This window comes from Myodes glareolus, chromosome 12 (assembly GCF_982192425.1).
Source record: "Myodes glareolus chromosome 12, mMyoGla1.1, whole genome shotgun sequence".
Taxonomy (NCBI): Eukaryota; Metazoa; Chordata; class Mammalia; order Rodentia; family Cricetidae; genus Myodes; species Myodes glareolus.
Window position 1 is genome coordinate 62,168,339 of NC_142037.1, and position 16,556 is coordinate 62,184,894.

Here is a 16,556-nt window from a genome sequence, read left to right on the forward strand (position 1 = left end):
GTGGTTCCAGGCAGTTCCCACACTAGGCAGAGCCTCCTGCCTGCTGGGATTTCCATCTGCACTCACCCCTCTACCAGCACAGCTATGCCTGTCTTGCCCAATAAGGTGCCACATTCCTCTTTGTCCTACAAAAATACTTCCTACAGTATTTAGCACATGGTAAGTAGCCATTTGAATGTCTATTACAGTCATTATGCCTCTTTCCTATCTCTCAGTAGTAATTTAGTTCCAACTATCAAATAGCTTTAGTAACTGGCATTTAATATGTATCTCACCCTCCCCCCCACCCTGCCACCAGCAGAACTGTGTCTTTCTGATTACCGGTACCGTTTTAACTGGAAAAGTACAGACTGCCATATCCTAGAACAGTTTCAAAGAAATATCTAAAAGCAGCGACTAGATAGTCGTGTCTGGAAGATTTGTCTGGAGCTCCTCTGAAAACCCGAGGCCTGATAACTGGAGCAACAGCAGCCCCTGCTTATCAAGCCTCGGAGGAATACTTAGCATTTGGAGAGCACGGACATCTGCTTCTGAGACCCAGCAATCTGCTGTCCCGTTCACTCTCCCGTGGTCACTTCAGTCGGGGTTTAAGCTGAATTAATGAAGAACCCTTACTAAGCCCCTAGAATGTACAAAGCCACCGTCAGCGGCTGACTTCCTGTGCCTAGGTAACCCACTTGTTAGGGCAGTGCAAATCACCCGCAGAAGGAAACAAGCCCTGCAGTTAGGCAGCTTTCTGAAAAGTGAAGTCACAGTATAATTATCATTCTTTGATGGTTTGTTTATGTTCCTGGAGTCTAACCCATATGTTCTTTCTGATTTCTCGGAAGATTTCAGGGACATTTCACGTCCCAAGTACCCCTTAGGCAATCCACTTCATAAAGGGTTCCAACAGATTGCATACTTCTATATGTGTGTCACCTTTTTGGTTCATACTTAACTGTTTGAAAAGTTTCTTAAGAATACCTTTTTACATTTTTTTCTCACACACCTACTCAGTTACTTTTTACACTTGACATGACTCGGGGGACCACTAAGTAGGTAAGCTAATATTTCCTTACGTGAAAACGTGACTGCTTTTCAGGTTTGTCTATTTCTAATCAGCAGTGGTGGTGCTCTTTACAAGTTAAATATTAAGTCAAGGGTAAAGCAGATGCAAAACATTACAAATTAAATACAAATGTAAATGAGTGTTCAAGGAAAGAATTGTCATAGTGAAAACATAGAAACACACCCACACAGCATTAATGTTTGCCTGTATGGTTACTTTGGTTGTTTTTGCTCAGTTTTGCCGTTTGTTTTGGTTTGGGTTCGCTGTTGTTGCTGTTTGGTTCTTTTGGCGGCTCTGGGTAGGAGACCGAGCAGTGCATGTGCACTGACTCTAGCTGCTGCCGGCCCAGATAGAGATTTAGAAATTTTGTTCTATGTAAAGCTTTGTGCGGTCATGACTGAGGGTATTCGAGGGATAAATATATCTGGAACGACTATAAATTCTTCTGCGCTGTTTTAAGCGCTTTCCAGTAAGGATCTTGTACTTGCTGTCCCACTCCCAGACAGTTACAGATCGCTTCCAACAAAGTAGGCCTGGGCTAAGGAGTCAGCGGAAAGGCAAGCCTTTTGTGTATTCCTTCTAAAACTCAAAAGAAGTTGAATCTTTCTGTTCATGAGTGCCGGCACAGGCCTGAAAGCCCAGCTGCTCCAGACTATTGACAAGAGGATTGCAAGTTCAGGGCCTGCGTGGTTTGCAGAATGAGTTCGAGGCCAGCCTAAGCTGCTTAGTTAGACCTCACACTACACTGCAGCACACCTGCCTAGTGTGCAGGAAACCCTAGGTTCGACCCCGACCACCACCAAATAATAATAATAACCTAAACATTACTCCCCCCCCCGAAAAAAATAGGCATCTTTTTCTAAACCATATTTGATATTTAGGGACTTGGGTGATACCGTATCAGTAAAGTACTTACGCCTCTTGCTTGAAGAGCTGAGGTCGGTCTCTAGCACTCAGTAAAGAGCCGGGGGCAGCACACGTTGTAATCCTAGCTCTGAGGATTCAGAGACAGGTCAGTCTCGGGGCTTGCTGCCCAGCCAGCATGGCTTGATCGAGGTATGTTAATATTTCTGACTTACCACTCAGTTCCTTTGCCTTTGTGCATTGCACCCTGGCCTCACAAGAGCGGGGTGATGGGTTTGTGTGCACTTCCCAGGAACAACAACTTAATCTTCATTTTCCATGCTTCAGAGTTAATTTTCCTTAAATTGGCATTGAGTGGCATAAGTTGAATTTGTTTGTAACAGGACTTCACTATGTATTTTAGGCAGACATCACACTTAGCATCCTCCTGCCTCAGTCTCGATGTGCTGGGATTACAGACACGCACCAGCATGACCAGCCACTTGGATTTCTTTGGGACCATTATGTTTACACTGTAGAAACCTAGGAGAAGGAGCTCTGAGCTGTACTGCTCTGGTTTCACTGCCTTTAGTCTTGTCAATGCCTCCTTTAAATTCTTAAATATCTTTGCTGTTTCCTGTACTGAAAGCTCTCTGTCACACAAAGAAGTGTGAAGTGTGAAGCAATAAAATATGTCATCATAAAGTCATTTTGTCTGGGTATAAATACCCTTTTGGCTTTTTCTGTCACACTTTCATATTTGTTATGTGTTGTAGAAACTTGTCAACTTCTGAGTGTCTTTTGTTTTTAAAGAATGAAATATATATATTTTCCCATTGTATTTTAGGAGTTTGTTAAATATTTTCTTTAAATAGTAAGTACACTTGTCTGATTTTTCTTCTTTTAAGATTCGTGAGCGGGTGGAGGGGACATACATGACATGTACATATATGGAAGTTAAAGGACAATTTCAGAGAGCACTGTTGCCTTCCACCTAGTAGTCTTACTTCCGCTGTACTGTGTGCTGCAGGCCTCCAGTTTTCTAGCACGTGCCTCCTCGATGTGCCTCCCGTCCTGCATAGGGGTGCTGGGTTTGCAGGTGTGCACGCTGTGTCAGACTGTCCCACATGGTTATGGAGATTAAATTTGGGCTGTCAGGCTTGCAGAGCAGACACGTCTGTACTAAGCTTTTACCATCCCTGGTCTTTGTTAATAAGAAGTCAGTAAATAACCTTTTTTTTTGTAAATAACCTCTTGTTAATCATTTTTAACCCTCTAGTTTTATGACTCCCTTAGAATAATAGTAAAGAGTCTGGGATGTTTGGGTGGGTGCTCCACTCCAACCCGTGGCATCCACATATTCAAAGACTCTAGAATGTTTGGGTAGAAACCTCACCCCAACCCCTGGCATCCATATACCCAAACTGTCTAGAATGTTTGGATGGGGTCTCCAGCCCAAGCCCCCTCCCCTGGAGCTATCTCAGTCCAGACTCCACCCCCGAGAAAGTCCACCAAATGATGACCCCCCTCCCCAGAGATGCTCAAGAATACTCCCACAGAGTATTTAACTGCCCCCCAGCAAACAAACACATGGTTTTCCAGTCTTCCTTTCCTGTCTCCCCTCGGGGGGAGGGGGGGGACTGAAAAGCCATCTGGGAGCATTGGTGTCCATTAAACCTGGGATTTTTCTAAGTCAGTTTGATTTGGTCTGATTCAGATTATTGCAGCGGCAGAGAGGCTTGTTGAGTTTCAGAAACTTTTCACTTATGACAAATCAAAGAACTCTAGGACATAGGACACACTCTACACACCAAAAAAGCTTTAAGTCTCTTGAAATATGCAGTAGCCAAGGGAAAATACTAGCAGTGATATTAGGTTATGGTCAAAATTAACCGTATTTTTGATATTTCGATGTATACTTCTCAGGTCATTGATCTTGTTATTCACATATCAAGAAGCTAAAACTAAGAGAAGAATGGAATGTCTGGATTAGAACTCAGAGGCAGCATATGCCACAAAGTAAGCTGCATTCTGAAATACGGTGCTCACAATGGAGAATTGGATTTAATAGCTAAAGTATTATTCATAGTCATATTGAATACGAACCACAGAGGAAAAAAAACGTCTAGTAGATTATGCCAGAATAGTAAAGACCAGAAAGTAGAGAGCAACTAAATGAACAGTGTTTAGGACAGGCCAAGCAAAGTAGCAATGGCCGCAGATTTCATCAGAAGCTACTTCAGTGTGTCCATCTGTCCTGTGTGTCCACACTTCTCCCATCCAGCATGCTTACTCTTTGACGTGTTCACACTTCAGTGTGTTCATATGTCTTACATACAGCATGTTTACTCTTAGTTGTGTTCACCCTTCAATATGTCTGTACTTAAGTGTGTCCATATTCAGGGTTTTCATATTTCATCATGTCCACACTTCTTTAATGTGTCCATACTTGTCAATGTGTCCATATTTTGGTGTGTTCAGTATACTTATACTTTAGTATGTCCATACTTCATGGCATACATACTTCTATGTATTCTTCAGTATGTTCTTGGTTTGGTGTGTTCACACTTCAGCATGTCCACACTCCACTATCTTCAGACTTAGTGTATTTATTTTAACATCCCCTATAACCATCTCTGGTGAAAGTGACCCTAAGGTCATCTAGGCTCCAAAAAGGAAGTTTCTGGTTAGTTATGTCCCAAAGACTGTGACAACAGCCCAGACGCCTCTCCTTGACTGTCACTCAACTGGACACTGAATTCTCGGTGACGTCTCAGTCATGTGCAGAATATAGCCCCACGCATCATTCCTGTCATCTCAAAACATTAGAGTAAGGAGGTCCAGACCTTAATTAGCCAGAGGCTAAGACATCTTTACTAGGAGACAATCTAGCAAAAACAAGATGATTAAACATTGCTGCTCTCGCCTAAGAGGGGACTGAACGGAGGTGCTCAGGAAAGATATGACGGAAAGAACAAGAAGTGGCTCATCCAAGGCTAGAGGGGCCTTGCATGTTTGACTTCGTTTGGCTTCTGTTCGGTAGAGGGTATTGATTTAGAGTCATTTCCATAGCTCACTAGAGAAAAGCTAAACTGATATAGTTAATTTGTCTTTATTTTTCAAGCCTGAGCTAGTGGCCATATGGTCAGAGAAGATGCCTTTTTCATTTATTTGTTTGGTTTTTTGTTTGTTTGTTTATTGGTTTTTTTGAGACAAGGTTTCTCTTTAGCTTTGGTGCCTGTCCTGGAACTAGCTCTTGTAGATTAGGCTGGCCCCAAACTCAGATCCGCCTGCCTCAGCCTCCCAAGTGCTGGGGTTAAAGGCGCACTCCACCACTGCCCAGCATCTTTTTTACTTATTTATTTTTATTTTATTTTATTTTATCTGATTTTTTTGGTCTTTGACATTTATTCAGCTGCAAAATAACCATAATACACTTCATTGGGTTTAAGTCAGGACTAAATGAAAAAATACTTCTTAAAACTAAACAAAAATTATGAATGCTGTTTTTCTACCAAAGTGGCAGAAACTTGGGATGATGCTCTAGAATTGGCTAGGTTCATCCTATTTTCAGTGGAAATGCTTATATAGTTCTACTATATTTTAGAGCAAGCCAGTTTCATTACTTAGCTCAAACCTTTTATATAAACAGTGCATGTGGACATTTGGGTCCATTCAAGCTCTCAACCATAGCTGCCACTTCCTGTCTTGATTGCAATTTTTCTCTCTCTCTCTTCTTGGTCATCGGCTTTTTTTGGGGGGGGGGGAGGTGAACGAGAAAGAGCATCTCTCTATTTTGTAATTCTGTCCTGGAGCTCACTCTGTATCCTGGACTGGTCTTGAACTCACAAGAGATTCGCCTGTCTCTGCCTCCCGAGTGCTGAGGTTAACGGTGTGGGCTGTCATGCCTGTCTGGTCTTTGACTTTTTCCTTTAATGACTCATAATAACTGTGGACTGCAGTATGACAACTCAGTCCATGTAAACAGTGTGAGGGGGGATTCAGTTGGGTGTGGGTCTGGGTTAAATAACTCGAAGCTAACTTTCAAGTCCGGTATTGTATATCAAATAACCTCCTATTATTGTATACATAATAGACACTTTGAACCCAGACAGGCCTGCATTTGGATGTTGTTTTCTCAGTATCTGTTTGAGTTTGACTAGACTTCTCCAGCCTACTAATCCTCATCCTAGAACCTGAGATCATATCTACTTCTCTTCATATGAAGAACAAAATTAAATTTTACATGATAGACAACACGAAGCCTAGCTCATTGTCAGTATTCAGTGGATACTAACCCCTGTCTCCTCTTTCCCCCACCTCCCCTTGCATACACTGCTGAGACGCACAGCCAGTGCTAAGAGGAAGCTAGCCTGTAAATGAGACCAAATTTGTAGACAGCGGACTGAAGAATCCTAAAGCACAGTTTGCCATGGCAAACGCCCATGTCGTTTTCTGACACTTTGCCATATAAAAGCTATTTTGCCTGTTATTTCCTTTTGTAACTTAAAAATCTTACTGGACTCTTAGAATATGGGATATATAACTTTCTTAAGATGGGGGGCTCTCTATTATATAGCCCCAGCTGTCCTGGAACCAGCCCTGCCAGTGCTAGGATTAAAGGTGTGTGCCACCACACCCAGTCTGTGCAAGAATGTCAACCATAAAGCCTATGCTATATTGAGGAATTGATTAGCTCATGTAAGGGGTGTGTGTGTGTGTGTGTGTGTGTGTGTGTGTGGTGTGAGTCAACTCTCTCCTCCCACCGTGTGGGTCCAGGAGTGAACTCAGGATCCTAAGCTCCATGGCAAGCACCTTTACCTGTTGAACCTCCTCCCTCGCCCCTCGTGTGATTAGTTTAATATTGTGCTGAAAGTTCAAAACAGTGGCGGTGAGTCCGCTCCGTGAACACTGAGAATACATTGGGCCTGAGGACCCGCCCACCACACAGCTGGCTGAGAGTTGCAACTCACAGCCAGGGCCCATTGTCACTGAAGACTGTGGTGCCTGTCACCAGCACTCATGAGGCAGCAAGACGATGGTGAATTCTTAGTTAGTCTGGTCTGCTTAACTGATTCCAACCTAGCCTTGTCTAGGGAGGGAGGGAGGAAGAGACAGCTGGCAGTGAGAAGGAAGAGGACGCTATGCTGCATATCGGGTTCAGAGTTAAACATAGTCTACCCGAAGTCTTATCATTTACACACCATTGATAACTGAAAACCCTAAGTCCAGCCATGGCAGGCTAAGGGATTTCCATGTACTAAAAACTTCTGAATACTTAAAAAAAAAAAAAGAATTATGTAGCATATGAAATCTGTTTCAGTAAAGCTTTTGAAAAGCTGGCCTTGAGGACTTCCCATTTGGGAGTCTGAAGCAGGAGGATTGCAACAAGTTCCCTGCTAGCCTGAACTGTACGTTGAATGGCAAGCCAAATATGGCTACAGTGTGAAATCCTGTGTTGAAAAAGAGGTTGAGGCTGGGGAGATGGCTCAGTGGGTAAGCATGTGTTGCTCTAGCATAAGGACCCTAGTCAAAGCCTCAGAACCTGTATAAATTCTCTTATCCCAGTACTCCTACTACAAGATAGAGGCAGACACTGGAAACTCCCCAGATACTTGCAGGCCGGCTAGCCTGGCACATGCAATTGATCAAACAAACCTTTCACAAGATGCAAGGCAAGGACCAACACATGCAGGTCCCAGGTCGTTCACATGCACACAGTCACCCATCTAAATGAATACATTAGTTAATAAATAGTTGAGAAAATGGTGACTGTGCAGAAGTTTTATATATATATATATATATATATATATATATATATATATATATAAACATTCGTTACTTTGCTTTCGCTATAATAAAACACCATAACTAAAAGCCACTTGGGAAGGAAAGAATTTATTTCTACTTACAACTCTTGGGTCATGCTCTAGCATCCAAGGAAGAGCAGAAATCTGGATGCAGAAACTGAACGCAGAGACTGGAAAATGGCTATTTCCTGCATTGCTCAGCCTCCTAGATTTTCTATAACCTGGGACCGGCTCCCCATGGGTGGTACTGCCCCAAATGGACTGGGTCCTCTCACAATCACAAATGCTAGGAGCATTTTCTAAACTCTTCAGTAGTCTCTCTTCACAAATGACTCTAGTTTGTGTCACGTTGAGCCCCCAAAAAAACAAACCTTAGCCTAAGCCTGCACGCTCCGTTCTTCTGTCCTCTTCACTTTCTTTTCAATTTTAAAATCATTGTATTGTTTTCTTAGATTTTTGGGTATGGATGCTTTACCTGAGTATGTCTGTGTGCCTAATGCCTGTAGAGGCTAGAAGAGGGAGGTAGACCCCCACACACACACTGGAACTGGAATTAACTGAAATTACAGATGTTATGAGCCACCACATGGGTGCCGGGCATTGAACCTGGGTCCTCTGGAACAGCGGTTGGCATTCTTCCCTCTTGAGCCATCTCTCCTCTTCTAATTTTTTTAAATTTGCATTTATTTATTTTGTGTGGGGAAGGGGCTGGATTTTGTGTGGGGAAGGGGCAGTGTGCAGTTGAGAGGACAAGTGGTCCTTCAGCCATGTGGATCCTGGGAATCAGAATCCCGGCCTTGGGCTTGGCAGCAAACGGCTTTACCCACAGCCTTCTCCGTTGGTCTGACTCTTCTTCTTCCTTTTTGTTGTTTACTTGCTTGTTTATTTGTTGGTTGGTTGGTTTTTGGTGTTTGGTTTTGAGACAGGATTTCACTTTGCAGCCCTGGCTGTCCTGGAACTAACTATGTAGAGGAGGCTGGCCTTGAACACACAGAGATCCACATGCTTCTGCCTCCCAAGTACTGGGACTAAAGACGTGCACTACCATGGCAGCTAGCCCACTTTCTTGTCTTTGAGATTTTTTTTCTTTTGAAGGGAGGCATAGCAGTTGATAACTATAATCCCAGCACTTAGCATACTGAAACTGAGGCAGAGTGATTGCCACACGTTCAAAGCTAGCCTGGGCTATCCTGTGAGATCCTCTGTGCTTACTTAGAAAGACTCTGCCTCAAAAAAAAGTAAATAATTAGGATATCTTTTTAAATGAAATTTATATGAACTATGTTCATGACTTAAAGCAAGGTTGATTTCTATCTTGTATAACCTAAGGCCAAAGATGTACAGAATTGTCTGGCCTGTTGGTCCTGGCATGCTGTTCCTCATATATAAAAACACTTCCTTGTGCTCCAGGGGAGCACATAGTTTGCATTCTACTTGTCAGAGCTATTTTCATCGAGAAATGCTATCTATGTGTCCCCTTGCCAGCATCTTTGCAGAGTTTACAGCTGTGTGCAATTCATTGGCATCAGAATGCAGTGCCATGAGGCAGCTGCTCGGCGGATGAGCTGTGCTAGCATGCCACCCTCTGTGTCCAAGATGTGTGCTCTGGCGTTCCAGAGAGCAGTGTCTCACAGATTGTGCAGTGACAGTCACCATCATCACAAATGTCATAAGCGAGTCTTTTGCTTTCACTCTGCCAGTCTAGATACAGCGAGAGAATATCTGTGTGTGTGTGTGTGTGTGTGTGTGTGTGTGTGTGTGTGTGTGTGTGTGTGAGAGAGAGAGAGAGAGAGAGAGAGAGAGAGAGAGAGAGGAGGGGGGGAGAGAAAGAAGGGTGCAGGGGCCTCCAAAGGTAGCTTACACTGGCCTTGAGTTCTCAGTTCTCCCTTTTTCACCTCTTGAGTGCTTAGGATTTCCTGCCATACCCAGCTTACAATATTGGCCTTTTTGTTTTGATTTGTTTTATCCTGTTTTTTGATTGGTTGGTTGGTTGGTTTTTTCGAGACAAGGTTTCTCTGTAGCTTTGGTGTCTGTCCTGGAACTAGCTCTTGTAGACCAGGCTGGCCGCCTCTGCCTCCTGAGGGCAGGGATTAAAGGCATGCGCCACCACCACCCAGCTTTGTTTTATCTTTTGTTTGGCTTTAGTTTTATTTGTGTAATCAAACAGTTCTTCATTGGTTAATTTAGAGAGTGGTTTATTCCTTTCCATTATTATAGTAATTTTATATTTATATACCAGAAAGACAATTTTTTAATTTTTGAAAATGACCTCCTAAATTAATCGTCAGCCAAGAATAAGCTGGAATTAGACAGGATGAAGGTACACTCACTCTTTGAGAAGAATTCTGCGTCCTTCATGATGGTCCTGGCGTGAGACCTGCTAGAAAGTCCGTCATACCTACATGAACGGGGACGGATACATAGTCAGTGTCTTCTTCAGATAAACTGTGTCCATCATAGCTACATGAACGGGGACGGATACATAGTCAGTGTCTTCTTCAGATAAACTGTGTCGTTCAGATATACCTTGTCATTCTTTCAAACAGCCCTAACAGCAGAAAAAAAACATGTAAGCTGCACATCATTCTGAAGTTAGAAATCAAAATTAAAAAACTATAAGGACCTAGGATAAAAATAATAGCACAAAGCAAAGACGTCATAACTGACAGATATTAAGTTCCTTCCTCATGTCGGGAGTGGTGAGTTACTGGAATGGAAGAGGGCATGCAAACTATTAAGGTTCATTTCTCCAGGAGGATTTTAGAAAGTAATCTTTCCATAACATAGTAAACAGCAAAATGTTGTGATGTTTCCAAAAAGCGCTAACATCGAATCCTGTAGTACGGCTAGCATAGTGCTCTCCTGTAATCTCAGCAGGAACATCTCCAGTTTCCAGACAGCCAAACTCAGAGGGAAATATGTCTTAGAAAATATTCAGGGATTGGAAATTATTTTAAATAAAAATAATTCGAGGGGCTAGAGAGGTGGCTCAGTGGTTAAGAGCACTGCTTGCTCTTCCAAAGTACAATTCCCAGCAACCACATGGTGGCTCATAACCATCTGTAATGAGATCTGGTGCCCTCTTCTGGCTTGCAGGCATACATTCAGATAGAATACTGAGGATACTGTATACATAATAAATAAATAAAATCTAATAAATAAATAAATAAAAATAATTCGAGACAGTGGTGGCACAGGCCTCTAATCCCGGCACCTGGGAGGCAGAGGCAGGTGGCTCTCACTGAGTTCAAGGTCAGCCTGATCTACAAAAGTTCCAGACCAGTTAGGACTGTTACACAGAGAAACCATGTCTAGAAAAACTGTGAATGAATGAATGAATGAATGAATGAATGAATGAATGACATTCGAAAGCTGCAGGAAACACGAAGGAATCCTGTTAAAGCTTGGAACTAAATGACAGAAGATTCCAGAGGAAATGACATTTTCAAGGAAGAAGAATCCGATGCCTCCAAGTCCTCCTAAGTTTGATTTCTAAGACACAGAAGTTATACTGTCAAAGTAGAGTACTTTCCCATAATGCTGAGAAAATTAACAAGGTAAGCAAGGTTGGATGAGACTCACCTGTAATTCAAGCATCAGGGAGTCAGAGCCAGGAAAATCAAGAGTTCCATACCAGCCTGGGCTACACAGAGACTCCACATCCAGCCTGAGCTAAATAATAGAAAAAGACTTGAAAAGGTTAGAAAGATGGTAGAGGGTCAGGATTAATAAAATGTCTATTGACAGGTAGTAGAAAAACAAATGGTTTCAAGAAACAATAAAACTGAATTGATGGAATGGTTCAGTGAGCTAAGACACCTGCCACTGAGCTCTGGAAACCTGAGTTTGATCCCTGAAGCCTCAACCGAGGTGCACATGCACTGCGCATGCACACATACATGTGCAAAACAGACTTTAAAGAAAGAATAGAAGATAGAACTTGCCAATATACCCAGTAAAAGAAGTTTCAGGATAATAGCTATACATACATCAGTCATAAAAGCAGTAGAGAATCCATCTCGTTAACTAAGGTTGGTGTTTAAGCCTGTATATATACATACTCCCAGTATTCAGAAAGCTAAAGTGAACAGATCCTGAGGGCAGTCTGGGTTATGTAAAACATTCTAGCTTACCCTGGATCACAGTAAAACCCTACCTCAAAAAGAAAAGAAAAAAGAAAAGAAAAGAAAAGTCTCAAAGAACAGCATAATAAGAACCTGGATAATCTTGGGACTATGGGGGAGGCTGAGGGGACAGCCAGGCACTGTGCATATGTTTTTAGTCCAGTGTTTGTGAGACAGAGGCAGGAGGATCAAAGACTCAAGGCCTTGGATTCACAGCTGAATTTGAGGTGGGCAAATCTGAGCTATATTAGACCCTGTCTCAAAACACTGAACACAAAGACACATCTTTACACTTCTCTATCCGTGAGACAAGAAAAGCACTTTTCTTATTAAAAAACACACACACAAGGTACAAATGGGAACAAAGAACCAGGTATTTTCACAGAGGCAGAAGAATCTATACAAGGTTTATCTACATAGCAAATTCCACAGTAGCCTGGACTAGCCTGAGATACTTACTATATAGTGAGACCTTGTCTTCAAAAACTGTACCCAATAGCGCACACCTTTAATCCCAGCACTTGGGAGGCAGAGGCAGGCAGATCTCTGTGAGTTCGAGGCCAGCCTGGCCTACAAGAACTAGTTCCAGGACAGGCACCAAAAGCTACAGAGAAACCCTGTCTCGAAAATCAAAAAAAAAAAAAAAACCAAAAAACTGTACCCAAATAACTGGCATGGCTTTGAGTAATTGATAAAGTATCAGAGGAAAGAATCCAGGAGCCAGCAAGATGGCTTAGGAGGGAAAGGTGCTGCCAAGCCCGAGGACCTAAGTCAGTGCCCAGGAACCGCATGATGAGAGACCTACTCCTCTGACCTCCACACACAATCCATGGCACAAGCATGCTCCCAATGCACACACACAATAAATAAATGTAATTTATGGTGGCTCGTACCTTTAATCCCAGCACTCTTGGAAGGCAGAGGCAGATGAATACCTATGAGTTCTAGGCTAGCCTATTTTACATAGCAAGTGCTTGGCCAACCAGAGCTATACAATGAGTTCCTATTTGAAATAAACATTATATGTAAGTATATACACAGTTGTGTTGCTGTATGTTAATATGTTTATATTAATAAGGGATCAGCATATAAACCAAGCACAAAACAGGTTAAAAAAAGTGTTATAAGCCTTATTCCTTTGTACATAGTAGCAATGTGATCATATACAGATCTTGCTGCCTTTAAAGTGTTCTCTCTGGGTTCCGAGAGCATGCTAATATTGTTTATGCTCTCAGATGAATGGAAGTGTCACTGTGGTCGTAGGCTTCCAAAATTGAGGTAATTAATCGTAATCTAGAAGAAACAAAGACATTCATCTCCCTTCTAATCTCCTGATGAACATCAAAGAAGATCTTTTTCTTGAACCTTTTTCTGTGTACACCAGCAAAGGCCAAAGAGAAACAAAATCAGCATCCTGTAGAGTCCAGCTTAAACTGAGTCACTACCCAATATGGCATCATGAGACTAAATGAGAAGGTCCTGAGAAATCAGACAACAGTACCAGAGTCTCACCCAAGAATTTATTCAGAAATCAAAGTCTAGAGGTAACAGTTTTACTGTCAAGAGTTCACCTATGTTGCCTCTTAGAGCTTCATCACAGCCTCTCAAATCCCAACCCAGCAGTGTGCATGCCCTTACATCACCCAGCAGTGCGCATGCTCTTACATCACCAGCAGTGCGCATGCTCTTACATCACCCAGCGCTGACTCGAGACCACTGTGGTGGAAGTCGCCGTGATTTTACAGTGCAAGGCTCTCTGCTCCTACTGAAGAGAATAATCATGGAAAACCACTTAGTATTTCCTGCCATCACCCCTCACCGTATGCTCAGTTAGTGCCTCTTTCTAGGATATTGTGTTAAAATATTTGAATTTCTATATTGCTATTGAGTTCCTGACTCGAGATTCATTTTAAAAGCAAACTATTCAATGAATTTTAGCTTACAATTAGGAGAGGATTTCAAGTGATTTCTGAAAGGGATCTAAGCCCTGCCATTTTGCACTTCCTATGTAAAAGTACAGTCTCAGCAGCTATGGTTCTCGCACCAAAGTGTAGATTACAGCCAAAAACGGGGATGGCGCTCCATCCTGCAGCTGAGATCTAATATGTGTCTTTCCGATTGAAACTTTATGTAAAGTAAATAAGTATATCTGTCTCATTGAGATGCTGAGGGTTGCCTTTGCATAAGTGCTAGGGATATAGTTATACCAAAGAATTGTTATTATAACAATTTTTGTGAATATGTGGCTTATTATTAACAAATGTTTGATTGCGTACACACTTTTCATACCCAGGGATGACAAAAGAAAAAGTTCTTAGGAAAAGTGGTTGTAAGTGGGAAAAGGTTTAAGAAGCTGTGTCCCCTGGGCATTTAATTATCTCTGGAACAACTAATTAAAGAAGCTAAAATCCTCACGATAACACTTACAGATTTGTAAAATGATGGTGGGTGTAGCACAATTAATAAAAACCTAGACACAGATATTGGGGTTCAACCTGAAGACCAGAAAAGCAAAGCAGCCAGTCACTGGCTCTTACCTCTACCTCAGTCCAAGCCACAGGTAGGTTATGTTAGAAGTCATTTTTCATGTTTTATTATATCTTCATGTTAAAAATATTTATGGTGCAACTGGAGAGATGGCTCAGAGGTTAAGAGCACAGAGGTCCTGAGTTTAGTTCCCAATAATCACATGGTAACTCACAACCATCTGTAATGAGATCTGTGCCCTCTTCCGGTATGCAGCATATATGCAGGCAGAATACTGTATGCATAATAAATAAATAAGTCTTTTAAGAAAAACATTTATGGCTAGCGAATGTTTTTTCATATAAAAGAATTATTTTGCTAAAGCCAAGTGTGGTGGTGCATGCTTTTAATCCCAGCAATTAGGAGGCAGGGGTAGGAGGATCTCTGTGAATTCAAGGCTAGCCTGGTCTACACAGTGAGTTCTAGGACGGTCAGAGCTACACGGTGAGACCCTGTCTGGTAGGAAGCCAGGATTCCCCTTTCCTGTTAAGCAGTGCGAGAGCTCAGTCACACCATAAGGCTGAGGATGTAGCTTTCTTGGTAAAACATTGCCTGGCTACACAGAGCCCTGGGTTCCATCCCCTTCACCACATAAACCATGGGTACAAAACTGTAATTCCAGCATTCAGGAGGATCCAGAGTCATTCTTGGTGACAGAAGAAATTAGAGCAGCCTGGGCTACCAGAGACCTTGTCGAGAAAAAAAAATTAATAAAATCTGTTGTAACTGAATAAACTTAGCATTATATCAGTGGCTGCATTCTTTACCACAAATTAAATAACTCAATCTTGAAAACCAAGTGAGTCTCATAAAGGTTAAAATAGCTGTAGGACTGTATAGTGCACAGCCGTCTGTGCTTTGGGTAAGACATCGCTGGCGCTGCAGGAAGGAGGGGGATTCCAGCGTTACTGGTGCCTCTCCTGCCCAGGCCCTGGATTCTAGTAAGGCAGCATGGCTCAAACTCCACAGTCTGTTTTAAAATATCTGCTCCAGCTAGGTGGTTCTAAATAGAACTAGTGGCAGCCAGAAAAGAGAGGCCTGTAGGGACTTGCTCTGACATGGAGCTGACATCTATAAACAGATCAGTAGCATGGAGAAGAGCATCCTTCTAGGGCCCTAAGTTGGTGTGTTGGCATGAAGATAAAACCATACCTAGTACAGAGCCCATTATTCTGCAGACAAATAGGGGAGCATGCCACCTCCCCAGGGTTTGTATCTAATGCATCAGTATGGTAAGTAATCAAAGTATCCATTAATGAAGACCCAGACATTTGTGAGGAAAAATAATAGGTTCGAGAAGACATCATTGCAAATTTTATTCTACATCCTTCAAAAGGTTCAGCAGATTAATTTTTCACTCAAAAGGCAAATTAAAATCCACTTAATAACACTGTGAAGGCCAAAGGGAGGGGCCTGTCTTGAGTTCAAGGCCATCCTGAGCTACAAAGTAAATGCCAAGTCAACCTGACTTCCTGTCTCAAGTAAGGAAATATTCTGGAAAGGCAACTGGACAGGATGGGGTGTAGCTCAGTGGTAAAGTACTTGGCTGGCGTGCACAAGGCCCTGGACTCAATCCCCCAGGATTGAGTTAAAATCAGGACACGTTAAAAATGGCAGCTCAAGCCAGCTCCATTTACCATTTGTAAAAGGCTACAGAAATATCACCGCTAAATAAATGATGAAGCTGTATATTAAACTCGCTGTTTGAAGTAAACTGTGATTGGTAGTCATGGAAAACCATTCTGTGTTCTATTCTCTACCTTCTTCATTTTAGACTTCATAAGGTAAGAGGTTAGTTTAAGAGGGAGGAAAAAATTACCAGGCTAAGACTGCCTGCCATGCACAAGGCCTGGGTTTGATTTCTAGCCATCAAATAATAATCGCCATTAACACTCTACTCAACAGATAAAACTGCAGATAAAACTGAAGTAGAACTCTCGGAAGAGTTCACACCCACTGTGTCATGGTCTATAGGTGTGACAAAGACACACCATGGGGTGTTTTTGAAGTGCCATGTGTGACTCCAATATGCAGAAAAACTAGCAACCACTAGCCGAAAAACATCATTTGTAATGCTGAAAGTCATGTCGTGTTTACTATTTTAAAAGTCATGTGCATGATTCTTGTGCATTAACATTTTGTTTTCTCAACCTCATATGTTTTACAATTATTTGAATATTTTATCCACCTAAAATAAATGTT

General features: G+C 42.1%; 1 protein-coding gene across 1 annotated transcript in view; it reads left to right on the forward strand.

The window, feature by feature from the left end:
* The window catches only part of Pibf1 (progesterone immunomodulatory binding factor 1), a 154,124-nt gene that overhangs the window by 126,607 nt on the left and 10,961 nt on the right, over positions 1–16,556 (forward strand). The window lies entirely within an intron of this gene.